The following is a 27555-nucleotide window of genomic DNA, read 5'->3' on the forward strand; positions in this document are numbered from 1 at the left end:
ATCTGAAATGGTGACCTAGTTTTTGACCCCAGATAACCTAATATCGAACTCGTCTAAGATTTTATTGAGAGTAACATTCTGATCAAAAAAATAAAGAAAAATATCAAACAGGGAGTGTCACGCACCAAAAGCGCAGCCTCCTCAAAACGAACCCCCCAGCACGCAAACGCGTGCACCACACACACACTCAAAGCTTACACATCAGGACAAAACGAACAACACACACACACACAAAGCCAACACATAAGGACAAGACGAACAATAAGCATGTTTCATTAAGATTGGGCCAAAATTGTGACTTCAAGAATGTTAACAAGCTTTTACTTTGATTTGACCTGGTGACCTAGTTTCTTATCCCAGATGACCCAATATCAAACTCTTCCAAGATTTTACTGAGGGTAACATTCTGACCAAGTTTCATTAAGATGGGGCCAAAAAAATGTGACCTCTAGAGTGTTAACAAGCTTTTTCTTTGATTTGACCTGGTGACCTAGTTATTGACCCCAGATGACCCAGTGTCGAACTCGTCCAAGATTTTATTAAGGGGAACATTCTGACCAAGTTTCATTAAGATTGGGCCAAAAATGTGACCTCTAGAGTGTCAACAGTCATATTGTTGATGACGGCGGACGAACGGACGGACGGAGGACTGACGACGACGGACACAGGGCGATCACTAAAGTTCACCTTTGAACACTTCGTGCTCAGGTGAGCTAAAATGTTCAATTTGAGGTGGTAAAAAGTGTTAACTACCATTTATCACCTTCTTGTTTTATAGGCAAGCAGACAAATATTTTATGCTAAAAGGTAATAAGTAGCAGATACGACCTAGAAAATTTCGAGAAAAATGATCACGAAATGGTGATACTACCACTAACGCCCTTCAGCATACAAAATTTACGTTATAATAACCTATGAGTTCAATTACTATAAACTTAAATACAATTACTTGATAAATTGTTTGGACTAGGTATATTTGTATCATTCATTTTAGGAAAATCAATCTGAGAGTTATTTATCTGATGACAAACAGGAAGAAATGCGGATGAATGAAAAGTTGTAAGCATAGTTACCAGTTGGTATCTTTGTATCACTGAGTTAAGAATAATGCCATTGTTTGACGTTATGAGGAAAGTGATTATAAGGATCTTACATGCCTACCTGTGTAAGACTGGGTTTTCCCTACCCGAGGGACAGTGTGAAATGGAAAACCGAGCGTTAGCGAGGTTTTTTATCCATGCTGTCCCGAGGGTAGGGAAAACAGCTGTCTTACACAGGCAGACATGTTAGATCATTTTTCTTGCCTATCATGTTCAAAATAGATCGTGGAGACAAATAGGTTTTGGTATTTCCTGACATTATTTATAAAGTTTATGACGTCACAATGGTACCAGTACTATGTGACTTTACCTTAGTGCACGCTATTTTAGACAAGGTTTTTCTCTAGGGAAAGACAGGAATATCTATCCCCGGCGCGTGCTCGGATAAATGTATACTATCCCCGCTAGGTAGGCAAGAATCAACAACCATCTCTGATTAAACATAAAGTCAATTTCCTTCCTCATTCTGTAAAGTCCTTAATTTTCAGAACCGAATTCCAAATTGCTAAGTCTTTGTAGAGCCATAAATTACTTTTATAATCTCCGGTTTAAATTTTTTTCATTATTTTTTATTACAAAAATACTGCTGTGACTGTACATTAGAATTGAGTTGTAATTTTAATCTGAAAGTTACTGAAATCTGAGCTGTGGAAAATCCCAAATTGAGAAGTTTAGTGAAAATTAAAGACTGATGATTAACTAAAAAGAAGAATCCCTTGACTAATTTAAGAACATTAACATGATCAAGTTATAATACATTTGGGGTTACCTGATATAAGATGTATACTGGCAGCACGCATTACCATGGTACTAAGGAATCAAATGAACATATATTGTAAACAATGGCAGCTGTTTAACTCGACCATTCGAAGAATAAGTAGAAATATCCTACTCACCACGGCGTCGGCATCACACATTGGTTAAGTTATTCGTACCAGTCACCATTTTGACAAACTCTTTTGATGTGATTTAGCTTTGAAGCTAAATAACACTTATGTACATGTTCAGTTTTAGGCAGGTCAAGGATTTTGGTTGAAATATGATGCTATTTAACTAAAAAATCTTGGTTAAGTTTTCTGTACCAGTTCATATTTAGTGTAAACTGTTTTGACATTTGGCTTTGAAACTTTTAGCACAAGTTTGTTATAACCGTTTCTATACGTCAATTTGTCAACTATTTTGACTGAATATGGCTCTTTTTGGACTCAGAAATTGGAACAGTTTTCGTACAAGTCCATGTTTTGTCAAAACTATTTGATATGTTACTTTGTAACTTTGAACACTTGTTTCATCTGAAGGCAAGAGTTCATAACTCTGGCAACTATTTTGGCTGAATTATGACCCTTTTTGGACTGGAATTTTTTTCAGTTTTCAAAACTATTTGACATGTAGCTTTGAAACTTTGAATACTTGTTTATCATCAAGATCTCCATCTATAGGCAGGAGAACATAACTTTGTCAACTATTTTGGTTGAAGCATGGCTCTTTTTGGACTTTTTTTAATGCCAGTTCATAATTTGCCTAACCTTTGAAACATTTTTACCATCATAGTCTACATATGTAGGCAAGACTACATAACTAGAAGGGCTTTAGCAGAGTTATAGTCTTTTTTGACATAGAAATAATTAGGTTTTGCATACCTTACCATATCTTGTCTAAACTGCTTGATATATGGCTTTGACACTTTGCATATGTGCTTGCCATTATGATCACAAGTTGTGACGATAGAAATTACAAACAAAATAATAATTTGAGTATAGATACCTGATATAACGTGTATAAGGAAACCAGGGGTACTTGATACAAGCTAAATCACTTATATGGATGATGCTACCTGGTACAAGATGTAAAAGTAATTAAGATTATTTTCTTGACACAAGTTGTATAACAAGTACGTGGATTTTGACCTGATACAAGTAACAAGTATGACTCATCTAATAGAAGTCGTGTTACTAATTTTATCAAAGTTCCCGGTACAAATACTTTAATAGATAAAAAATATTTTATCTAAATTGAGTTTAGTTACCCAATAGTATTATTATTCTTATACCTAACTTATATAGCACTCTTTTCATACAAAATATGTACGTTCAAAAGTGCTTTACAAAAACTTAAAGAACACATACATACATGAAAATATATTGGTAAAAGATTAAATTGAACAGTAATTAAAACAAGATCATCCATAAATTATGTTCAACGTTAAATTACATTACGAGACCAATCCCTTTCTTCTTTCATAGTTTTTGGTTTAACGTCATTTTCAACAGTATTTCAGATTTTGTTATTTATTTATAACATGTGTGAATCTGATTTGGTTTAACGCCATTCTCAACAGATTCCAGATTTTGTTATTTATTTATCACATATGTGAAAGAGATGCGTTTTCAAAGATTTTTTAATGCGGACAGTGTGCTTGAATCTCTGATGCTTGCTTGGAGGGCATTCGAAAGCTTTGGAGCAGCATGCTTGAAACTTCTGTCACCATACGTTACTGTTCGACTCCTCGGTACAACCAAAGACACCGGACCATTTGCCGACCTCAAGTCTATACGAGTAGTTGTGTGTTTATCTTTGGTACATGAGTGTCTGCGCTATTGTTGTTTATGTTGTTTTTAAAGAACATGACATTCCCTTGTATATTCGTCCTTGTTCAACTCTCCCCTTCGGATTCTTCACCTCCACCCCCTACCCCATTTCGCCTCTTGCCGTTTCCTTCCTTCCCCTCCATCAATATTTAGCATAATTTAATATGTACTTGTTGGCTGTTTGAAGCAACCCGTCTGAAATATTTTTCCATTACAGCTTCTTTTTTGTTGTTGGCCTACTATGTAAATGCGTGGCTCTGTGGCTGTGTTTTTGGTGCTCTGTGCTTCCGAGAAATCTACCCTTACCTATTATCTTTTCTACATGTCCAGCATATCGACAATTTACTTAAGACATTCATTATGCATGGCTTTGTATGTAAGTGTCAAGATTTTGAACTCAATGCGGTGCTTAACCGGAAGCCAATGCAACTCCTCCAAGACCGGCGTGATGTGTTCGTATCTTGGAGTCCTGGTTATGATGCGGGCCAATGTGTTTTGTACACATTGAAGTTTTTGCAGTGAATCTTTGGAAATTCCATACATCAGCGAGTTACAGTAGTCTGCTTTCGATGTAACCAGAGAGTTCACAAGAGACTTGGTAGCATCAGCTGTGATGTACTACCTGATGAGGCCAATTTGCCGGAGTTGAGTGTAACTAGCTCTACAGAGAGTGTTAACATGCTGTGTCATGACCATGTTTGAATCCATTCTAGCACCGAGATTCTTCACACAAATTGATGGTTTAATCCGAGAAGGTCCTACTTTCACGCAGATATCTTCGTTTTGTTTTTTTTGTGTGAAACAAAATGACCTCAGTTTTGTCAGTATTGAGCTTCAGCATGTTCTGCTGCATCCAAGAGACTATGTCGTTGAGACTGACTTCAATCCGAGATAGGGCTTCGTGTTGATGGGAAATATTTTTTGGCTTGAACGGTAAGTATAATTGTGAGTCATCGGCGTAAAAGTGATGATTCAGTCCATAACTTAACTTCTGCAGATTGAACCAACGGGTTATGTGTACATGGTGTAGTTTTTTGGTCCTAGGACAGATCCTTGTGGTACACTGTATTTCATATGGACTGGAGTAGATAGTTCGCCATTTACTGATACTGGGGCCGTCTTATCAATATCGTAACTTTACGAGAAACTGGCGAGGTCTATTTCTCGTAAGTTCCGATTTACGAGAATATTTATGATTCTCACAAACCGTCTTATCAACGTCCTCGTAAGTCCGCATATCGCAATCCTCGTAACTTTCTCGTAACTGGTTAAACACAGTGACGCAGTCTACATTTTTTTTTAACGTCGTGTAAATAAAACGGGCACTTGCTTAGTAACAAAACAACCGGCATAATCTAAACATAAACATATAATAAAATTTATTAATCTTATTTAATAAGCATATTTTATAAAAGTTTTCTTCGGCGGAGAGATAAATGTTTAAAATATATGTGTTCTCAAACACAAACAAACTATTTGCACCGGAAAACTAGATAGTTGAGATGATATTCAAGTGTTCATATTTCGTCTGTTTGAATTCGGACTGGTAAAAAAGCAATTTTTATGCGTACATCATATTCAGAAGATCTGACGTTGTGTAAAATGAACAAAGCACAGGGTGTAGTTCTCACCTGGGATAAACATGTCACTTTTTTCAAAACTAGTAGGAAGTATGTGTAGCCTATATTGATCCTCGATGTGTTTTCTGATCGTCCAAGAATTGGTTTATCGTGCGCAAATGATGAAGCATGTTTGATTTTTAAATGGTCTGATAATATTTTAAGTAAATATATTTTACAATGATTGATCCTACCATAGAAGAAATTTACAAACAATTCGAAAAATCGTGATTTTTTCGAGTCTGGATTGTGCGTTGGTGTATAATCTGAAATACATTTTCATCTTAATCACAGTCATTTATATTTAAATGTGGAACCACAAGGCATTAAGTCACCTTTTTATCAAACAAAATATCATAATGTCATAGGCTTTATTTTACTATTGTCACAGCAATTCCCGGCGTCGGTTCGTTACTCTCTTTCTTATTCCGTAATATAAAAAGGCTAACATAAGATAAAATAGGCCTAATACAAAATTGCACAAACAATAACTCACGCATTGTGTAAAGAAATACAAAATACAATGTCAACAATATATATTATTTTTTACCACAACAAAAGTGAATTAAATAATTCAAAATGATTTGAATTTGAAGTAGGCCTACTAGTAGATTCTATATGTAAGATTTACCATCTCACAATTAGGAGTAGAAATAAAATCTGGAAATAAGATCGCTGGAAAGTAGATCTTAGGAGTAGAAAGACTGTTCTGAGGGCCGAAGGAATTCGGCGGTGAAAAGTGCAAAGGGATTTAAAAAAAAGAAAAAGAAATAAAAAACAGACCGATATATTTCTTTCTCTCATTCAAATTCTCATTCAGACACGACGATTGGACATATTAAAAAGAAAGAAAAAAAAACATGACAAGTGTGCACAAAGACTGCATGGACAAACACACGGATGAATTACCTCTGGAACCTACGTTAATATCTGTGATATTACGTACATTACCGTGGATTCCCGTTTCAGTAAAATAGCAGACGACACAAACATAACCCTCGGGAACTCCGTTAATATTCGTGATATAACGTACATTACCGAGGATCTCCGATTCAATGAAAACGGAAGAATAGGCGAGCGGATCAGGCGACGCTCAAACCCCTAAAGCTTACTCGGTATCGTTTTGAAATGTTAAAATAAAGATATAAGTCATCAATTACGATATTTTCGGTTTACTCTGAGCTACAGTAAAATGCAAGTGTTTGTATTGTGAATTTGGATGACGAAAACGGCCATGTATTATGAAAATTTAAAATCATCACCAAATTTCTTTCTTAATTTTTCACGGGAATTATACCTCTAGATCTATCTTGAAAACCCACCACTCTCACTCAAAAAATTGGAGCCATCATTACCATCACCCGTCTTATACTTCCTTTATATATGTGTATTCCCAAACTAAATCTCTGTTTTTGTGAAAATTAATTTTCATTTCCAAGAAATAATGTTTATTTCAGACAGAACTGTTATGTGAAAATGATACAAAACAAGGCATTTAAAACTGAGACCTATGCATGTATCATTGAAGACTTTATATAAAATTTATACATGTGCCATGAAAGAATGTATAAAAGTATGGTTCCTTGTTCCGGTCTGAGTATAGTAATCTGGATATTGATAAGTGTCACGCAGACGAATTGTTATTGTTTGAAGGATTGTGTAAGAAATAAAGAAACTATTGATGTGTAAAGGAGGTCAGGAACATACCCTGAACATAACTTGAGGCAATTTTCGGACATCTGGGAAAACCATAGGACAGGCAATGGAGCTGATGTACAAACTTAGAAACAGTACGATTTTTTTTTACATTACCTGAAATGATTTTGGCCCGGTTAAATCCCCTATAAACTACAGAGGATACACCATTGAAAAAGATCCGATCTATCACGGCCCAATTTGCAAGATTTTCAAGTGCCTCTGGGTAATACATGAGCCGCGCCATGAGAAAAACGAAAAAGTGGCTTTGCGATTAGCATGGATCCAGATCAGCCTGCGCATACGCGCAGTCTAGTCATGATCCATGCTGTTCGCTTTTAAAGCCTATTGGAATTAGAGAAACTGTTAGCGAACAGCATGGACCCTGACCAGACTGCACAAAGCCACTATGTTGGTTTTCTCATGGCGCGGCTCATATTTGCTTAAAATAACTATGAATGTGTAGAAATATACACAAGACAATGTACGGTACCATGTTTCCATGCATTGCGTTGCACCAGTTGCTTGGTAAGATTAATGGATGGTGTCTCCGAGTGGTAAAGGTCGCTGACTTCGAATCACTTGCCTCGCTGTGGGTTCGAAACATCACGTGAGGATGTTTTCAGTATGGCTTACGGGAGGTCAGTATTTATAACAGTTTCCACTCGTTCTTAAAAGAATGCCCGGATTGGCACCTGTGATTAATTATTGCATGTACTATTCAGAATTTTTCGACCTGGCAGACATGCCTATCTTACTCTGTCGAAATACTTGAAGTTGACAGGACAGGTGTACAGAAACAGTGTGCGAGTTTCTAACGCTATGATTTCAACTAGTGATGAATATTTTGCACGCAGATAACAGTTTGTAACTTGAATTCATCAAAACAAAAACAACAAAAGTAGAAAATGTGACATTGCTTGTAAACGTGTATTTTTGCGATTTGATCTAGTTTTTGATCCAAATTTCAGACTTGATCGCGATTTTACGAAAATTCCAGCCTTGTTTCGTACAGATCATGACGAAATGACACTTATGGCTGTTTTTTTCTTAACCTAGTGATAACAAAAAACTTCCCATACTTCCAATACAGGTTCAAACCCCAGCTTAGTCTGTAAATCATATGAATGAGCATCTTTTTCACTTTGACCTTGACTCATCAACAGAAAAAACCTCAAGTGTCGTATGTTGAAAATAGAAAATAAGTCTGTGAAGTTAGTTTTTTTTTTTGTTGTTGTTTAATTCACACCGACAATTATAAATCATATGGCGATTTTCCAGCATTGATGGTGAATGAAGACCACAGGTGCCCCTCCGTGTATTATTTCGTCATGAGCGGGCACCGACCTTCCGTAAGCTAGCTGAATAGCTTCCTTACATGAAGAATTCAACACACCGAGTGAGGCTCGAGCCCAAGTCGGTTAGGTGTAAGTGATTTGAAGTCAGCGACCTTAACCCCTCGGCCATGGAGGCCCCTGTGAAGTAAGAGTAGGAAAGTGTTCTAGTTAATAAGCAGAAACGTTTCAGTCTAAGGGTCAGTGACCATGACCTTCGACATACTGGCACGTAAAAAGTATGGGTCATTTACATTCAATCTCCCTAGGACGTTTAATGGCTGTAGGCTAAAGGGTTCTTCAGATATTGACTGGAGAACATTTTCAGTCTACAGGTCACCATGACCCTCAAACAACTGACCCGTAATGATCATTTGATGACGACAGGAAATCATATTGTAGTTCTAAATTTGTCAGCTACAGCACTCTTCAAGTATACAGCAGACAAAGTTTTCAGTCTCAACGTCCTTGTGACAATAGAAGTCTACTTACCACAGACACCTGTATAAAGCTTGGCGTCAGTAGGCCAACGCACTCTTGAAATATTGGTCGGAAACTGTTTACAGTCTCAAAATTACTATGAAAGTTATTCCACTGATCCCAACAACAGGAAGGGTCATCTGCTGTCTACAGGTAATAGTCCCATGAAGTTTGACTACTGTAGGCACAAGTATTCTCTAGTTACTGATCAGACAAGGCAGTCTGAAAGACAGCTGTCCCCCGCCGCTGTTATAGATAGTGAAAGGGCTGATAGTAATGGGCGGAAGCACTGTTAATTATATGACAACATCTATGAATTTGAGAAATCTTCAAGGGGTTTAGAAGATACAGAGCAGACCCAAAATGAAGGCTCAAACCTTTGACCTTGAGTTGTGACCTTGACCCTAAGCCAACATGGCTGACTCATAAGTTCTTAAAATTGTCTTGATGAGGTGATCAATTGACCAAAGTTTCATGAAAATAATTCAAGGAGTTTGGGAGATACAGAGCTCAAACCTTTGACATTGAGCCAACATGGCTGACTGGCAAGGTCTGTATACTGTCTTGAAGAGGTAGAGGTGATCATTTGACCCAAGTTTCATGAAAATCGTTCATGGGGATTAGGAGATGCAGAGCAGACATAAAACGGACGGCTCAAACCTTTGAGCTTGAGTTGTGACCTTGACCTTGAGCTGATATGTTTGACTCATAAGTTCTGCACATCGTTTTAATGAGGTGATCATTTGACCTAAGTTTCATGAAAATCCTTAGACTAGTAGGATATACTTAGCGATACAAAATGTTACGGACAGTCGTAAGGACAGAGACCATTCCTATAACTTCCCACCACTTATGGCTGGGGATTAAAACGATGCCGACAGACCAACAATGAGCAAAGCAATTCACCACCTATTCAAAGTTGGGCATAAATATGACCTTTTGACATCTTCTCCCTATACGAGATTTAGAGACACAAAAGTATTTGGCTTGTGAATAATGGCCTTAGAACTTGACCTTTTAGCTATTGACCAATCCTCCTGTTACAGCGTTTATATTTAGTAATTTTAAACTGAACTTCACGGCATACATTTATGTCTGTAATCGATCAATTAACACTATGGTTAAGTGGTAGCATAAAAATACAAGAAGTTGTCTGTATTTTTCAAATTGTATTTCCATTTAGAACTTTATAATAAATTTTCAAAAATAACAGCTTGGCTTTCAGTTCTGTAAACACCATGCATGGCCAATCTTTGATGGATACCTGAAAATTAAAAAAAAATCAGTCAAGAGCCACATATTCCTAAGAGCTGTTTGAAGAACGTGTATGCCCCCATGATGGGTTGTTCCTCTGATCAGTATGACCTTGACCTACTAATTCCCAAAACATTTGGGATCATCTACTTCTTAAGCCTAATCATCCCATGTATGGTAACTGTAAGAGCAACTGAGTACACCAGCTAGTGTGACGGACGAATTAAGAAGGCCCAAGACCTTGACCATATGACAGTGAATATATTTATGACACACTGAATCATGAATAATAATATTTGTGATAAGTTTAAAAGCATAAAACAGGTCATGTGCCCTCATTTGAACAAATTTGAGAGATGACCTTACAATGATGCTATAGATCAATTTTAATGAAAACTAGAGTTGTCACAGGAGTGACGAATTATACCCCCCACAATATGTCCTTGTCACAGAACTAAGCCAATGTCGACAGTGAACATGCTTGACCTTTGACCTACTGACCTCAAAATCAAGAGAGGTAATTTATTATTAACATGGCAAGGGTCAGGGCTTTATACAAGTTTTATATAATATAAACTCTTTCAAATAACTCCGTATGTAATTACCTACTTATAGAATATTTCTTATACTATATGCTATAACCTACTTTTGACAAATAAAAAAAGAGGTTATTTGTTGGCCATGATCAACCTCCCTATGAAGTTTCATGATCCTCGGCCCAAGCGTTCTCAAGTTATTGTCCAGAGAAGGTTTAAATGTTCCGGGTCACTCTGACCTTTGGAAATCAGAATCAATACAAATCATCTGCTGGTCATGACCAACCTCCCTATTAAGTTTCATGATCCTAGTCCCAAGCGTTCTGAAGTTATTGTCCGACCTGTGACCTACTGACCTCAAAATCTGTAAGGGTCATCTGCTGGTCATAACCAACCTCCCTATCAATTTTCATTAACCTAGACGCAAGTGTTGTCAAGTTATCATCCGGAAACCGTTTAACTGTTTGTGTTTTTGTGACCTTGACCTTTGACTTACTAGCCTCAAAGTCAAACTTGACCTGTACTTTATCATTTTCATTAACCTAAACCCAAGCATTCTCGTGTTATCATCAGGAAACCGTTTAACTGTTCCGAGTCACTGTGACCTTGACGTTTGACCTACTGACCTCAAAGTTTTACTTGACCTGTATTTCATGATGTTACACCTTTGTACGAAAATTTTAGATTCTAGGCCCAAGCGTTCTCAAGTTATCATCTGGAAACCATTTAAATGTTCCGAGTCACTGTGACCTTGACCTTTGACTTACTGAACACAAAGTAAAACTTGACCTGTATTATATGATATTACACCTGTGTATCAGAATTCATGATCCTAGGCCCAAGCGTTTTCAAGTTATCATCCGGAAACCATTTAACTGTTCCGAGTCACTGTGGCCTTGACCTTTGACCTACAGACATCAAAGTCGAATTTAACTTGCATTTTATGATGTTACACCAGTGTACCAAAATTAATGATCCTAGGCACAAGCGTTCTCAAGTTATCATCCGGAAACTGTTTAACTGTTCAGGGTCAGTGTGGCCTTGACCATTGACCTACTGACCCCAATTTCAAATTTGACATGTATTTTCTAATGTTACACTTGTGTACCAAAAATTATTACAAGAGCTGTCAATGGACAGCGCGCTCGACTATTCTCAGTGCTTGATAGTATAATATAAGCAATGAGTAAAACTTTAACATTACAATAAGCATATTATAAGTCGAAAAGGGGCCATAATTCAGCCAAAATGCTTGATAGAGTTGCCTCCTCCTTTTTACAGACTAGGGTCATGATGGTAAACAAGTATGCAAAATATGAAAGCAATATCTCAATGGACTTTGAAAATATTTGGGGTGGTACGCAAACTTTAACATTTCTTCTTAGTCGAAAAGGGGCCATAATTCAGTCAAAATGCTTGATTGAGTTGCCTCCTCCTTTTTACAGACTGGGGTCATGTTGGTAAACAAGTATGCAAAATATGAAAGCAATATCTCAATGGACTTTGAAAATATTTGGGGTGGTACGCAAACTTTAACATTGATTCTAAGTGGAAAAGGGGCCATAATTCAGTCAAAATGCTTGATTGAGTTACCTCCTCCTTTTTACAGACTGGGTTCATGTTGGTAAACAAGTATGCAAAATATGAAAGCAATATCACAATGGACTTTGAAAATATTTGGGGTGGTACGCAAACTTTAACATTTATTCTAAGTCGAAAAGGGGCCATTATTCAGTCAAAATGCTTGATAGAGTTACCTCCTACTTTTTACAGACTGGGTTCATATTGGTAAACAAGTATGCAAAATATGAAAGCAATATCTCAATGGACTTTGAAAATATTTGGGGTGGTACGCAAACTTTAACATTTGTGTGACGCGCACGCTATCGCTCACGCCGACGCCGGGGCGAGTAGAATAGCTCCCCTATTCTTCGAATAGTCGAGCTAAAAATCGGTCAAGCCTTTCATGAGTTATCATCCGGAAACCATGACCCACATGACCCAGTTTCAAAAGTTTCATAAAGATAGAGTCACAACTGTGACCTCTATAGTGTTTACAAGCTTTCCTTTGATTCGACCGAGTGACCTTGTTTTTGACCCAACATGACACAGATTAAAGCTTTAAGTAAGTACAATTTGGCATTTTTGTGTATTTTTTTTTTACCTTGTGTCATTATGATGTGGGAGATGATGTGGAACAACTGCAATGTATTTCAAGTTTTAATTAATTAATAATTACTAGAATGAAAAGTGCACTGAAAATTTAACCTGAAATTTTTAGTACAAAAGGGGAATAATTTATGAAATATTGATGCCAGAGTTTTGTCCCTTGTGTCATATGATGTGGTTTTAAGTTTGAAGCAAATCCACACTGTACTAACAGGTGTAGACATGGATGCCGGGGCAAGTAGGACGGCTGTCCATATACTTCATATAGTCAAGCTAAAAAAGCTTCAAATGAATTCAGTTTAGCAAGTACTTACTTGACTTGTATTTAGAAACTCAGTAGATAACAGGGCAGCATTAACAAGGTGTCTTGGGCCATTGCTCACTCAGAACTGTCTACAGTAGGATGTCTTGTACAGATGTCAACTCATATAATACCTGAAAAAATTAAACATATATACATGTTTTTCCATCAAATAATGTAAAGAACCACCCTCAACTACTTCAACTGACTAACCAAAATTGTTCCAATCCTCATTTTATTTTCTCTAGATGAAAACAAATATCCTATTATCTTCTTTCAGTCATAATCACTGTATTACTTTAGCGCAATTTCTGAAAGAAGTTTAGTAGAATGTAAGAACTGTTTAATATTTTTTACATGTAAGTACAAATTGCTCCGTCTGCAATTCTAGTTTCAACACTGTATTGTGAAAAAAAAAAATGATAATCTACCCATTTCTAAAACTTTGGTATGGGCAAAACAATAATTTCAACCTACAGTGATATAGAATATGTATATGCCACTCTGTTAGTTTCTATAGGATGCCATAATGATTGGCTGTAAAAACTAATTGTGTTTATGGGGATGGGTTCTTCTCGTTCCTTTGTTAAAGTCAACCAATTGCAGTTTTACTATTTTAATATTAGTATCTCCATAGTATTTAGTATAACACATCCTGAAAATACATAATATGAACAATACTTACTATAAATACTTACAATCATGTAACACACAAAGTTGTTACACAAAATACCATACAGTTCATATTAAACATATCTCTTAATCAAATAATAACATTTCAGGCTCAAACATATACATGTGTGAGTAGTGGCATATTACGGCTAAAATACATAAACTTCAGGAAGTATGTAAACTAAAATGTACATTGCTATGCCATTAATTACAGGTTACAAAAACAAATTATGCATACCAGGTTGTGGACCTAAAAGCACCATATGTCACAGCAATATCTCAGCACAGCATAACACACACACACATTCTGTGATCCGGTTAGAGGTCTGTAAATGATTAAATGGTTTATAGTGCAAATATAGAATGAGACCGTGATATAAGAAAGTTTGCCAATTATGAAACAAAATATTAACAAACTGTCTAAATAGAATGAGCCAAAAGCATAAAAGATAAAATCATTACTAAGCACTTTACGAGATCATTGAATTGATAATTACAAACTGTAATGGCGTGGTCACACTACACGTAGTTAATCGTAGTAAGGAATGATCGTAGTTGATCGTAGTTGATCGTACTAAGCGTAGTTACACGTAGATAATCGTAGTCAAACGTAGTAATGATCGTAGTTCGAACTTATAATTTGTCCGTAGTAAGCAAATAATTTTTTCGACATGTTCAAAATCTGACTACGATTAACTACGATGTTTTGACCCTAGTGTGACCGTAGTTTGAACGTAGTTGATCTTAGTTAAACGTACTTGATCGTACTTAACAGTAGTGTGTATCGGTTTTGATCGTAGTACAAGAAAAACACATCGACAACTACGATCAACTAAGGCTCCACTACGGCTAAACTAAACTAGGGCTCCACTACGGCTAAACGCTTTTCCGTAGCTCAACGTAGTTGATCGTAATTTGTCGTAGTTGTTCGTACTTCGATCGTAGTATATACGTAGTGTAACGTAGTAACTCGTGGTAAGACGTAGTGATACCCTAGTTAACCCTACCCGATTTACTCGTAGTTGAACGTAGTTGTTCGTACTTACACGTACTTCAACGTACGACAAACTACGTTTAAAATGAACTACGACCAACTACGTGCGTGAACGTAAATGTGACCATTGCTTAATGAGTGAAATAAAAAAAAATCTGTATTTAATCCAATATGAATTCAACTGTTTTAAAATAAAAAGCTCAATACATGTATTCAGGGATATAAATTAGCATGGGCCCAGTAGTCCATGGCTCGTAGATTTTGGGCTGGGCCCCTTAATTGTTGGAGAAAATGCCTATATACCTAACCTTTAACATTCATTTTTGACAGTCTGGGTCCCTAAATAAAAATAGCTAGTTTATATCCCTAGTATTCAGTTACAGACAATGACCAGGTATCTTATGAAAGCCTAATCCAATGAAATGAAAGCATTTTAGAGGGAAAATTTTGACCTAGGGTCAATGCACATGAATGCACACAAAACACAATAAAACTAACAAAGGGAGATAACTCTAATTTTAAAATATTAATATCCAAACCCTTAAAATCAGGGCTGTCACATATACATCCATGTTTATGTGTATGGATGTATATGTGTATTTAACTATTCTACAGCTGAAAATAATATCATCATCATATTGGAAGTTGTTTATGAGAAACCAGCTTGCATGCATTAATCTTTAAATATTAAAATTTTCTAAATTAAAAGGGGCACAATTCTGCAAGACTAAAGCTAGAGTTATACAACTTGCCCTGTGATGTTATCTGATGACAGCAAAGTAATTTATAAAGGCCTAGTAGTTTTTGAGACACAGGCAAAACTGTCACCAAAATCTCTAAATTAAAAAGAGGCACAATTCTGACATAATAAAAGCTAGAGAGCTCTATGTGACCTGTCTGTGAGATCAACTAATGATAAAGAAGACATGACAAATCGAGGGTTCAACGCAATAAGGGCGTATCTACATATAATAATCATATGTAGATACGCCCTTATTGCGTTGAACCCTCGATATGTGACTGACCTTTTAAAGCATTTCATAAAGTAGTGCTTGAGAAACCTGCTGACATGTAAAACTCCTGTGGCACATTATTAAACATGATGGATTAATTTTTAATTTGTAGAAATTTCAGCTAAAATCTAATTTAGTTCATCAAGCCATATAAGCATATTTTCAGTTCATTGTGGTGTGTTCAATGTAACTGCTTTCTTGTTAACATCAAAACATAAGGAACTTAAAGGTAGCAAACTGATTTTTAAGTATGACTTTCAAGCTTTTGATGGTGGCAGAAGACCCCAGGTATTGTTTCAGGCAAGAGCAGGCACTTGTTTTAACAACCAACACTATGTAAACTAGCTGGATTATATCTTTCCTGCATGAAAGAACGCTATACCCCTAGCGTGAGTTTCAAATGCACAGCAACAAAGGGCAACTGATACCGCATCAGTTGCGAAAAGTCAAAATATTTTCAAGCAAATAAAAGGTGTACTCTATATGGACAAACAGTACTGTGTGCTATCTGGTATGACATATTATTTGATAAATTCTTAGAAGTAAAAGTGAATATGTATAGCATGTATAAGTCTTAAACATGTCCAAAATGTCTTAGGAAAGACAAAAATAACTTACTTTTTTTTCACAATTTAAAACTCTGTACTTGCAGACCTCTAAAAACCTGTGTTGACTCCAGGTTTCATACCTGAAAATGTAAAGCTAATACATGTTCAAACTTATCCTGGTTTATTAAAGCTAGTTATGACACAAGAGCTGTCACAGGAGACAGTGCGCTCGACTATTTCGGTGCTGGATAGTGAAACTGGGCACATCTGAAACTAGAGCTGTCACTGGAGTGTTAAATGACTCCAATTGTGGATGAAGATATTGCACAATAGCCTGAGCCTATGTCAAAAATATCAACTTAAAGTAATAAGAGAGGTAAAGATAAAATGTATTAAAACACTATATAAGTATATCCTAAGCAAAAAGGGGCTTAATTCATTAAATATTGGTACCAGAGTTATGCATCTTGTGTCATATGGTGTGGGTGATGATGATGAACAACTATTTTAAGTTTGAATCAAATCCATTCAGTAATAACAGAGACAGAGTGAAAGTGCATCAAAACATTAACCTAAAATTCTAAGTAAAAAGGGGAAATAATTAATGAAAAATTGTTGCCAGAGTTAAGCACCTTGCATCATATGGTATGGGTGATGATGATGAACAAATATTTTAAGTTTGGATCAAATCCATTCAGTAATAACAGAGACAGAGTGAAAGTGCATCAAAACTTTAACCTAAAATTCTAAGTAAAAAGGGGGAATAATTAATGAAAAATTGGTGCCAGAGTTATGCACCTTGCATCATATGGTGTGGGTGATGAGATGATGTTGAACAACTATTTTAAGTTTGAATCAAATCCATTCAGTAATAACAGAGACAGAGTGAAAGTGCATCAAAACTTTAACCTGAAATTCTAAGTAAAAAGGGGGAATAATTAATGAAAAATTAGTGCCAGAGTTATGCACCTTGCATCATATGGTGTGGGTGATGATGTTGAACAACTATTTTAGGTTTGAATCAAATCCATTCAGTAATAACAGAGACAGAGTGAAAGTGCATCAAAACTTTAACCTGAAATTCTAAGTAAAAAGGGGAAATAATTCATGAAAAATTGGTCCCAGAGTTATGCACTTTGTGTCATATGATAAGGGTAAAGATGTTGAACAATTGTTTAAGTTTGAATCAGATCCATTCAGTTATAACAGAGATAGAGTGAAAGTGCATAAAACTTTAACCTGAAATTCTAAGTAAATAGGGGAATAATTAATGAAAAATTGTGCCAGAGTTAAGCATCTTGTGTCATATGATGTGGGTGATGATGCTGAACAACTATTTTAAGTTTGAATCAAATCCATTCAGGAATAACAGGGGTAGAGTAAAAGTGCACCAAAACTTTTAACCTGAAATTCTAAGTGAAAAGGGGGAATAATTCATGAAAACATTGTGCCAGAGTTATGCACCTAATGACCTTGTGTCATATGATGTGGGTGATGATGTTGAACAACTATTTTAAGTTTGAATCAAATCCATTCAGTAATAACAGAGATAGAGTGAAAGTGCATCAAAACTTTAACCTGAAATTCTAAGTGAAAAGGGGGAATAATTCATGAAATATTGGTGCCAGAGTTATGGCCCTCATGTCAGATGATGTGCATGATGATGAGGAATAAGTATTTCAAGTTTGAATCAAATCCGTATATATATAAAGATATATATCTTTTGAATGAAGGAATTTTATGATTACTTCCTTTTAAACATTTTATAAACTTTTATTGACATTTTCCCTGGTTCTATATATATGAATTCAAGAGGACGGAAAAATACTCATTGTTTTTATTTGTCACATACCACCAAGAATACCTGACTAAAATTCGAGTGGGAAACAAGACGTCTGCTTTACGTCATGCTGCTATCTGCAGTTGACCGAGATTCCAGGACTTCAACTCAATGTTCAACATTGTCCACCATCTGTTACAAAAATAATGTCACTGTTTAGAATTTTATTTATAATACAATATTATGAAAACAGAAAGAGTTGGTTTAATGTGACAAACTACCTTTGAAGGGTTATAATGACTTTGCTTATAATTGGCAGCCAATTTTTTTTTATTATGAACATAAAAAATATCATTTTCTTGCTATTTCCTATTTTCTATAATTATTATCTCAATAATAACTCATATATTTGTCATAGGTTTAAATATCTGCTTAACAGTTTAAAAGGTATTATGGATTCCACTCCTTTTATTACCTCCCTTTATGACTTTGACAGTGGACTTGCAAAATCTCAGTTTGTGCGTAAACCCATGTATGCAGCGCTCTGTCCCAAAAGTTTGCCTTGAGCAGTGCTTTTTTCCAGGTCTGGTTACTGCACTGAGCAGTATTGTTGTCTGTAATATCTTCTGGCATTCTGCAACATTAATTAAGATTTAAAGACATTATAATAATCTGTGATACCAAACTTGTGTGATAAGAATGTTTCTTTTGTAACTTACATTGCATGACATATGTAATATCACAAATATGTCAAATCAAGATTTCAAGCCAGATAGGCATCTGGTTACCTGGCGGTTATAATGCAGGCTAGGTGGCGTTCAGTTAATTTATTGGAGGGCAAGTCAATTCCTTGGATTTAATATCCAATAAACATATCTTCAATACAGACAGGTCATATTAGTTGCAATACTGTCAAACATACCCTTTGATTGTAGGCATTTGTCCCATGCACAGATCTAGAGGTGGGGTCCGGACCCCCCTCGAAAATAAAAAAAAAAACAAGAGCTGTCTCCATAGGATGACATATGCCCCCGATGGCACTTTGAATGAGTAGTTATGGCCGATGTTAGAGTTTAGGACCTTTGACCTACGGAGCTGGGTCTTGCGCGCGACACGTCGTCTTACTGTGCCACACATTCATGCGTAGTTATTTTAAAATCCATGCATGAATGACAAAGATATGGACCGGACACGCCCATCAATGCACTATCATGAAAAATGACCTTTAACGTGTAAGTGTGACCTTGACCTTTGAGCTACGGACCTGGGTCTTGCGCGCGACACGTCGTCTTACTGTGGTACACATTCATGCCAAGTTATTTGAAAATCCATCCATGGTTGACAAAGATATGGACCGGACACGCCCATCAATGCACTATCCTTTAATGTCTAAGTGTGACCTTGACCTTTGAGCTACGGACCTGGGTCTTGCGCGCGACACGTCGTCTTACTGTGGTACACATTCATGCCAAGTTATTTGAAAAGCCATCCATCGATGACAAAGATATGGACCGGACACGCCCATCAATGCACTATCCTTTAATGTCTAAGTGTGACCTTGACCTTTGAGCTACGGACCTGGGTCTTGCGCGCGACACGTCGTCTTACTGTGGTACACATTCATGCCAAGTTATTTGAAAATCCATCCATCGATGACAAAGATATGGACCGGACACGAAAATTGCGGACAGACTGACAGACCGACAGACGGACAGACGGTTCAAAAACTATATGCCTCCCTTCGGGGGCGTAAAAAGAAAGAAGTTCAAAAGAAGGAAAAAATGTTTTTTTTCGAAAAATCAACATTAGGACTGCATTTACAGTGTATGTGGCAGCTGCTACATACGACCCTGACGTAATTCATATTTATGTTAATTATCTCAAAGAAACTAAGAATTTTACCTTTAAGAAAACTTAATTTTATTATTTTCCCACACATAACATGTTAGTCCTTAAAACAGTGAAAACAAAGAGTATATTGTATATAAAATTGCAGTGGAAAATGTGTTCTTAAATGCTCCTAAAATGCCCCAGAATGCAGGAAATGAAGCACTGAATTTCAAAATTTTGCAGAGAAGGGAGGGGGCGGTGGGGAGTTAGGCATGCCCCTGGACCCCCTAGCTTACCAAACACGCAAAAAACACACCATCAAAATATTTAGTGTATATAGACACACGTTTGTCATAGCTGGAACGGTCGATACGTAATTAGCTAAACCTTCCTGGTCTTGGTTAGGGGGCCGGTCAGACCCCTATTGGTTGGATCCGCGCATGTTTCCGTATCGAATATAGATCATTGATGCCTATTTAATTTATTTTTATATTATAACTTGTAAATCAAGTCTCGTGCACATTCAGTTACTTTTATTATATAGATGATAAAAACACAGATACGAAGTAAATAGGGTACGAGTCGACCACAAATAACCGTTGATGATGAATGTCTGCAATATTGATACTAATAAAATTATACCTAAATAACCGAATATTTCTACAATAATTATTACCAGCATGTTCCTCCATTTGATCTGACAACACAGGAAGCGAAGATAAACAGAATTTTTGTGTTTTAACACTCGCTTCTGCTTCGTGTCGCACTGACCAAAAGCGCGTGCTGTATGATCGATGACGTAGTTCATCCACTGTTGTGCAACATGTACACGGATAATCAAGTTTTACTGCAGAACAATCTGTAGTATTTTCGGCAGAAAAGTTTCGTAGTGGTTGCTCACACGGATGCCGCCGTTTTATTTACGATATCTTAAGTATTTACGAGACCCCTGACCCTCTCGTAACTTTACGAGGATTTTGTGTAGAAACTTACGATATCGTAGCTACGATAATTTTCATAAGACACCTGCCAGACTTACGAGAACCTTGCGAGAGACTTACGAGAAAGATACGAGAAATATTCTCGTAAGTATCTTGATAAGACGGGCCCACTGTTTGGTAGCGGTCATTAAGATAAGAAGTCATCCACTTTAGTGGTTTGCCAATGATCCCGAAGTCCTTTTCCAAGCGTTTAAGCAACGTTTCATCGTCGATAGTATCAAACGCAGCTGATAAGTCAAGCATTACCAACATTGTGATTTCGTTTTGATACAGGGATTGAAGAATGTCATTTTGAACTTTGAGATGTGCAGTTTCTGTCGAGTAATGCTTTCTGTATGCTGTTCATGTAGGTTCTTCGAAGTCAGGTGGCACTCAATGCGTTTATCTACTACTTTTTCCAGTACTTTTGAGACCAAAGGTAGGTTTGAAACAGGCCTGTAGGTCTTTAGTTCATTGGAATCAAGGCCTGTTTTTTCAAAAAAGGTTTAATGTTAGACTTTTTAAATTCTCTTGGAACATACGCGGTTTCCAGTGATGTGTTGATAATTTTTGTCGAAGCCGGAAGGAGCTCGTCAAGGCATGTCTTTAAAAGCCAAGCTGGTATTGGGTCTAATTCACACGACTAACATGGAGATGCCTGAATAATATTCTTCACTTCTTCTGGTGTTGCTGGAGTAAAACAGTTTAGGCAGTCCTCCATTGATGGTTGTGTTTCAGTGTCCTCAGTAATGTCAGATACAAAACAGGATGCTTTGTTCGTCCATATTTTGTCTATTTTCCTTATGAAAAAGTCACTAAAGTCTTGAGCGAGTTGTTTGAAGAATGCAGCTTTTGGTAAAGTGATGTCATTTGTAGCACCTTACAGATGTTTTGTGATTTTGAAAAGACTCTTTGAATCAAACAGATGTTCTGTGGTTTTGAAAAGACCCTATGAATCTTTTTGGCAAGATTATACCTTATCCGAGTAGAAATGTATTTTTGCCTTTTTTAGTAACCTATTTACTGTTGCACACTGATCTCTGTAAAGCTGGTGGTCTATTGTCAGTATCGATTTGCGCCATTTCTGTTCCAACTTGCGCCTTAAATATTTAGCATCATGCAGTTCTTGTGTATACCAGGGACAGGTTGGTCTCTGAATAGGTTTTGTGCGCAATGGTACATGCTTATCAATAATTGATGTAAGTTCTTGTGTGTGTATTTTCATTAACTCATCAACATCTGTCTTTTGCATGATTGCTTTCAAGGACTCTGACTTCAGAAGATTCCCTTTGAATGAGTCAACATCAATTGCCCTAAGTTTTCGAAAGGAAACAGTTTTTCTTATCGGTGGAGGCCTAGAAGCCTCTGCTTTAAAAGTCACAGAGAAATGATCGCGAGCGACCTTACCACTGTTGACTGACAGACCTAGATCAGTGACTTCAATGTTTGACACGATGTCAACGTTAGTTATGACAACATCCAGGATATGTCCATTGACGTGAGTGGCTTCATTTACATGCTGTTTCATTTCGTGTGCATCCAAAGTACTTACAAGGTTAGCTGTGTGTCTGTCAGTCGGAATGTCAAAATGAAAGTTTAAATCTGCAACAATGATAATTTGTTTGTCAGTTGTTGCAAATCTAGATAGAAAATTGGGCCATTCATTCTCAAGAAAGTCTCCTATTTTAAGTCCATTTCCCCGGAATGGTGGTGGTCTATAAAGGACAGCTAGACGCAAAATGAAATTTTACATGCTCAAATTGCAGTCCATGTATTCGAAAGTTGAGAAATCTTTGTCTCGTGTTGATGCCAAAAGGCGGACACAAATACCAGTGGTATAAAAAATTGAGAATTTAAGTTACTGGTTACGAATGTTATAACTAATTTGCGGTAAGATATCTGATACTAGTTGTATGTTCAACAGGGTTTCTCTTGCAATCTTGTGTGAAAGTCGGCACAGTAGCAGATTTGAGGGTTTGGAAATTGCGTTTTTCTTGTACATAGCTTTTCCACTTTAAACGTTGGAATCATTTGACTGGAATAACTTTTACAGTTTGAGAGGACCCGGTTGAACTGATTTTGAATCTGGTCTTGCATTTGCTGCTGCTGACCTGACGTTGCAATTAAATGAATTGTATACTGAAACAGTTAGGTTTTCTTACACTTTTGACATGTTTAACTGTTACATTATGTATGTTACAATCTTTATAAATTACCATTCGATAATATTGGTTTATTGTTTAAATTGTCTTACAGAAACTATTAACCACTCAACAAGATATTAGAATTGTATACATATTTTTCCCGATCTAAACGGAAAATGTCCCTCCGTGGTCTAGTTATTAAAGTAATGAAACTCTAAAAAAAGCGGTCTTATAGCAGAGCGTTGTAAAAAGACACCTTGTCCAATTATATCAATCAGCCCCAAATTAAAACAAACAAACAAACACAGTAACTGGTACAGGGCTGCTACCTTTAAACCAAAGTGCAGTTTTTAGAATTTACATTATAATGTCCAATTACCTTAGTTTCAGAATTGTAAGTGGAAAATGCAACTGTTAAATTACTTAAGATAAAGTGAAAAATGTTGTAACCGGTAGATATAACCATAAGTTTAAGAAACAAATTGTTTCGAAATTCGTGCTAAAGTGGGTAAAGCGGTAGATAGGGCCTTTTTACTTAAACTAAGGTAAAGAATCTCGCTAAATGTTTAAAGGGAGTAAGAGCTTATTTGTCAACTGTAAAAAGATTTAACGATTATTAAGAAGGATCAATATCATGAATTATCGCAGAAATACCTTATACTTGTATGTGCAAAATTCTGTATAAATGACGGCAGAAATAAAATCAGTAGACAGTTTTTATCGATTTTCTCGAAAGTGCCATTTTACACTTACTTCCTTACAAAACAAATACAGTGGAAATGGCCTCCACCATACAGCGGAGACAAATTTGTCATCATGTTTAGGGGATTTCACATTGAAATGGCTGCTTTAAAGTCTGTTGGATCTTTACTTCATTCAAGTGGTTAGACAAGAGCCTGAAACAGAAATAGCTTCTTCTGAAACTGCCGCGTCTTCCCTATATGCGTAGCGTAACTCGAACACGTAGCTTGCATCAGGTCACAGCATGCAGTCTCTTGATACTCCTTAAAGAGGCTTATTGTTATTACTGTGCGAGAGTCCCCAGTTTTCTTTCTGGCATCTTGTGTTTTTAATGGAACGTGTTATAATCTCTTTAGTAAGGGCATTTCGTGGACAAATGTCATCCCATTTCGTACCGCCAAGCCCTTTCCGTGTAAATATCTCTTTTCCTTGCTAACAATAACATCAACTACGCGCGTTGAATTTCTATCCATTTCTTTGGAATGTTGACATCCATAGCTGTATCAAGAGTTCTGTGCGAGGAAGTTTAAAGTCTAAGCAACCTGTTTCTGCAATGGCAATAGATCACGCACACGAGCAGACCAGTGCAGTAATAATTGGTAACGAAGGTGCAATAGGTGTAACTGACGATCAGGCAGCCTTGAGAAGGTGACTACAACTGGACTTGAGGTAAGTCGTATTGCTGCTGGATATGATTCCGCATCCGGGGGAAAAGATGCGAATGGATCTCTAAGTCATCTAGCAAAGACAAAATTCTTTGCGGTTTGCGGAGGTACAGAAACTGTACAGTGCTCTCTCAGAAAAACAAAACAAAACAAGGGCAATCCTTTTCAAGAAGATACGCTAGACATTCTTTCATTAGATACTAAGGGTGTTGAAACTGCTAGTGTAGCAAAATTGGTTCAAACTCATTATCAAAATGGCCAATGTTGTTTTAGGAGTTTGTAAAAGGCTTGGGAAGAGATGAAGAGAACCAAACTGAATTTCTTTGAACTGAATAAAAGAAAAAAGTGGAAACTTCACAGGTCGCTCAACACAACATAAACGAAAATGTTGCAGGTTCGGTTTGATTGAGCCTGTTCATGGACGGAAGTGGAAATGCATGCTACCGCCCACGCCCTCTAGCCCCGGGTTGAGCAGAACTCAACATTTACACATGCTAAAAGTACAAAAAGCACTTTAGAGACATCCGCAGATGTATTCAAACGACGGTGAACATGGAACCTTCAATGATACACGTGTTGAGGCGTGTAATTCCATGACGAGCGGCGTTTGGTCCCCAGATAAAATAATGGGTTTGCCCCAAACGCAAAAACAATGGGCAGAACTAAACAAATGGAATTTAGGAAGGGGGTCTGAGGTCATGGAGCCTGCGTATCACAGGAACTTGAAGCGTGAACCAGTGTCTGAAGATATAAAGAAGAAAATGTTTGAAAGAAGAAATGATGACTGCTGTCTATTTTTCAAACTCTTCATATCATGCAAATCCCCAGAATGTGAATTCATGAAAGTAAATAGACGTTTTTAAATGAGTATGTATAAACTTATTTATAATATTTGCATACTTATTCAATAAATCCGTTAAGTTTAAACGCAACCTGAAACGTCAATAGTTCCATGACCTCCGTAAATTTTACGTAATTAAAGTCTATTTACTTTGGGATTCAACTTTATCAAAAAATGCATTGCTTAACGACATTTTGTCGTTATCTATATTTTATAAAAAAGCGTATGAAAATGAAGCATGCTTCCTTTGATCACAAGACCAAAACAATTGTTCGTCACGTGACCAAAATAAACAATAAATAACCTACAAAAAGAATACTATCCACGTGGTCTATTAGGCCGGTGTAATGAAGTATTTCGACCCCCATAGAATAATGACCCCCCGGTCATTATTCTATAGAAAAAGTGACCCCCGGTCATAGTATTACGACCTCCAGATCATAGTACTATGCCTCCCCAAGTGATGTAAACTGAACCTCACGAAGAATATTGACTCCCATAAAAAAACGACCCCCGGTCATTTGGTCAAATTTAGTGATAACTCATGTATCTAAGGCCTAATTGCTGCATTTTATGCCCCCCACTCGGGGGAGGGGGCATATAGATTTGCCCTTGTCCGTCCGTCCTTCCGTTTGACCATTAGCCCCAGATACCATCACTTGACACAGAAATCAGAGCATTCGCAACGGGAAAAGGGATTCTATTTCTAGACGCTGTATCTTGGTGTATACATTTGTTTTTTAGCAAAATAACAATTCACAATACGTTCACAAAACACACCAGTGTCAGTAATCCCTGCAAACTTCGGTATGAAGTAATTCTTCAGAAGAAAACTGCACAAGAAACTGCTAGCATAGAACTTAGTGTTAATAGAAGTTGCAATACTTAGCACTGGCAGTAAAGTACGGTAGCGGCAACAATAGAAAGTAGTAGAAGTAGTTTTAGTAGTAGTAGTGGCAGTGGTAGTAGCAGTTGCAGTAGCAGCAGCAGCAGCAGCAGCAAAGGAATAAGTGACAGCAACAACAGCAGCAGGAGAAGAAGAGGTAGATGTACAAGACGTATTAGTGGAAGCAGGTATAGTAGTATCAGTAGTAGCAGTAGTAGTAGTAGTAGAAGAAGTACATGTAGTAATAGCAATAGAAGTAGCGGCACCAGTAGTAGTAGTACAATCAAAATGTTAGCTATTGGCAATGGAGGGTATTAGAGTTGTAGATCTAGTAAAATTATCCGTTAGGTTTCGTGGGGATCACTTTTTAATAGATATTATCGTCGAAAGTCTTTTTAGGAGCCGGTATTTTACACGGTAACTTTTTTAAATAGAATAATGTCCGGGAATCGATATTGTATGAGAGTTCGAATGTAGTAATTTCGGCAGTGAGTATTTTACATGGAAGGAGTCACTTTTTCTATAGAATAATAACCGGGGTCGTTATTCTATGAGATTCGAAGGTAGTCATCTTTAGGGAGTCAGTATTTTACTTGGAGGGGTCAGTTTTTCTATAGAATAATGATCGGGGTCGTTATTCTATAGAGTTTTCAAAGGGAGTCAGTTTTTTATAAGGGGAGTCAATATTTTACAGGGAAGGAGTCACATTTTCTATAAAATAATGACCGGGGGGTCGTTATTCTATGGGGGTCGAAATACTGCAGTATACCGGACCTATAGTCTATATTAAAACTGAGTCTTTTGTAAACATTTTAAATTAAAACTCTGTTCCTGCTAGAAAAGTTAATCGAAATTCATTATTACAACAACACCAAAGAGCTTGTTTTGGTCACATGGCATGAACAGAAAACTTTTAACTTTCACAGCGTGATTCTATTTTGATACGATACTGAATGATAGAATTGCACCCGTGTATACGTCAAAATAGGTTTGTAGCATACAAATGGGTTTATGGAGAGATATATTGCACGAAATGAACAGAAGAGGTGTTATCTAATTTATTTTTCATAGAGTTAGATACGATTCTGTCATAATACTTACGTAAATAAATCATATTTGCACAACTTGGGAAAATAATTGCAGCCGTAACGGAGGGGGCGAAAAATTCGTACCTGTTTCCCAAAAATACGAACATAATAATATTATGCACTTTAATTTGACTTAATGTTACATTGTAGCTAGTGTTTGTGATTGTCTTATCATTAAAGGGTATAATTAATTCGAAAAAAACATTCGCCTTTTAATCGCCGGTAGATTCGCGGTGTTTTCGTTCAAAAATATGCACGTACTGGCGTACGATTTCTTTTCTCCCCTGTAAATTTTGG

At 36.7% G+C, this 27555-nt stretch overlaps 1 protein-coding gene and 2 long non-coding RNA genes across 4 annotated transcripts in view; 1 reads left to right on the forward strand and 2 right to left on the reverse strand.

Annotated features, from left to right (window-relative positions):
* Positions 1-27555, forward strand: part of LOC123523149 (uncharacterized) — a 251417-nt gene that overhangs the window by 23513 nt on the left and 200349 nt on the right. The gene's annotated exons all lie outside the window — the stretch shown is intronic.
* LOC123523151 (uncharacterized) lies at positions 9988-14249 on the reverse strand. The gene is made up of 3 exons (XR_006681047.2): positions 13987-14249; positions 13090-13210; positions 9988-10080 (listed from the first exon to the last, which is right to left on the reverse strand). It is a non-coding gene; the product is annotated as an uncharacterized LOC123523151 (long non-coding RNA).
* Positions 18143-20993, reverse strand: LOC123523152 (uncharacterized). The gene is made up of 3 exons (XR_006681048.2): positions 20590-20993; positions 18559-18717; positions 18143-18275 (listed from the first exon to the last, which is right to left on the reverse strand). It is a non-coding gene; the product is annotated as an uncharacterized LOC123523152 (long non-coding RNA).

Source organism: Mercenaria mercenaria, chromosome 8 (genome assembly GCF_021730395.1).
Source record: "Mercenaria mercenaria strain notata chromosome 8, MADL_Memer_1, whole genome shotgun sequence".
Taxonomy (NCBI): domain Eukaryota; kingdom Metazoa; phylum Mollusca; class Bivalvia; order Venerida; family Veneridae; genus Mercenaria; species Mercenaria mercenaria.